Consider the following 2,132-nt stretch of genomic DNA (forward strand, 5'->3'; position numbering starts at 1 on the left):
GTGTAGCCACCTGTGTCAGTGGCTACTGAGACAAAAATCCGCCAACCCACCATCTGCTTCCCTGAACCACTTCCCCACAGACCTAGCACCTTTCTCCACCTTTGTATCAGGGCCTCAGTCTGGCAGTACTCGGCCAGGAGGTCACTCATGCTCCCCTTACCCACCCAGCACTACTCTGATCATGGTGCCCTCCCTGCTCCTTCCTTCATGGCAGCCAATCCTCCCTCCTCAAACTCCAAGGAGTGACTGACTCTTGCGGTGCTGAGCAGCCCTTTATATATGGGCTGCTCCAGCAACCCTTCTCCTGATTGGCTCTCCCAATAAGCCCTTTCCTGATAGAGCTGGGTTCTGCGCAGCCTCTGCAAGGCTGCCTTAATCTTTCTCCTGCTGGTTGGGAGCAGACACCTCCCCACACTTGGAAAATGGCAAATGCAAAGTTTAGAGCTGGAGGAAGGTTACCATGACTGAGAACTGAGCCGAGGTTGCTGCGACTGAAACACAGATCACTAACCGCTATATGATCACAGTGGCTGGTGGGAGAAGCACATGTTAGAAGCCCTCTGTCATCTCAGCTGTGGCTTTCTGTGCACGGAGGACCAGACACCACCTCAAGGTCTGCAGGTCTTGAGGGAAATGGGGAACATCTGTACTTTGGAATTTGCAGGTGTTGTCCTGGGCCTATGAAATGGAACATGGTTGCAAACACTTTTTGAGGCAGGCACCATGGCTTAGTTGGCTAAAGCACCTGTCTAGTAAACAGGAGATCCTGGGTTCAACTCCCAGTGGTGCCTTGTTCTACATGGCTTTTGTCTCCTCTGCTCACATTTTCCTGTGTCTTCCTAGGAAACAGAAGAGACCTCCTTGGTATCCAAGTAATTGCTTGCTAAGGAAAAGGCTTCTTTGCAGAGAAGCATTGGAAAGAATCAAATCACAAGCCTGGAGTTGATGAAAAAGCTGCTGTGACTGGCATTAGCATGGTGATTGCTTCGACTGCAATAGCTGCAACACAAGAGCCTGCGCCACATGTCCTTGTGATTCGCTGGGGATGTCCACAACGCAGATGTCATGTCACCTTCCTTTTGATAGTCACTGATGAAAAATGGAGCAGTTGGGAGAAAAGTCCCAGACAGCGGCACCGTGGCTAAGCTGGCCAACCTGCCAGGTAAAGTGGAGGTTAGAGATGCAGCACCCAGTGGTGCCTTGCCAAATGTGTCCACTCTCCCACTTTTGGTCAATCTTCTGAGGAAACAGAGAAGACTGCCTCTGCTTGCAATGCAAATGCTTCCAAAAGAAACCATTTTTTCTGACAAAGTGTTGGAAGGAGGCACCTAAGATAAATGTGGAGACAAGAAAAAGGTCATCGTAACTCAACTTGCATCCATGGCTCTTGGGCACACACGCAGAGCACTCAAGCACTGTATGACCACAGCAAAATCTAAACTTTACACCTTATTACACTAGGCAGTAGTTAGGTCAAGCATTTTTCTCAGCCCACTGGATGTTACCCTCCTTAATACATAGAATTCCCCGAAAAGCTGGATTATTTCCTCAGATGACCTTCATTTTCTCAGATTCCTGCTGCTTCCATCCCCAGCATAGGTGGGGGAGGACAAAGGCAAAAAACATGATGCCACAGTCTCTCTATTTTTATTCCTTAATTCAAAAGTCTAGAAGAACTTGCCCAGACGTGTGCGTGGTGGGCTCTGCTGAGTCACTAGGTTGGGGAATCCTCCTGGTGTGGTCTTGTGCAACTGAGTCATAGACTTGAGCAGTCCCCACAGTGTTGTGTTTGGGCATCTGTCATTGAATTGGAAATCCCTTAATTACAGTTCCTCTGCTGATGCAAGCTGTTTAAGTACCCCTAATTTGGCAGATAGTTGTCACTTAGAATAACATATAAGCAGAGGTCTGGCCAGCTTTGACATCATCCAACATGATTTCAAGAATGCATAGCTTAGTCCACCAGCCACTGCCATAGGGAGTTTTCAATGATAGTAGCTGGTCCTTCCAATTCCACCACCTCGGTGGCAACGCCTCAGGCAAGTCCTGATCGTGTGTAGCATTTGAGATAAACCATACCATGTCCTATGTCCAGTAGCGAAGTCATGATCTGCTGAAATCCGTTATTGGAC

The 2,132-nt window shown here is 48.5% G+C and overlaps 1 non-coding gene across 1 annotated transcript; it reads left to right on the forward strand.

Annotated features, from left to right (window-relative positions):
* The first annotated feature begins 717 nt into the window (after positions 1–717).
* TRNAT-AGU (transfer RNA threonine (anticodon AGU)) lies at positions 718–791 on the forward strand. Its single transcript has one exon. It is a non-coding gene; the product is annotated as a tRNA-Thr (tRNA).
* Positions 792–2,132: the final 1,341 nt, after the last annotated feature.

This window comes from Chelonoidis abingdonii, chromosome 10 (assembly GCF_003597395.2).
Source record: "Chelonoidis abingdonii isolate Lonesome George chromosome 10, CheloAbing_2.0, whole genome shotgun sequence".
Taxonomy (NCBI): Eukaryota; Metazoa; Chordata; order Testudines; family Testudinidae; genus Chelonoidis; species Chelonoidis abingdonii.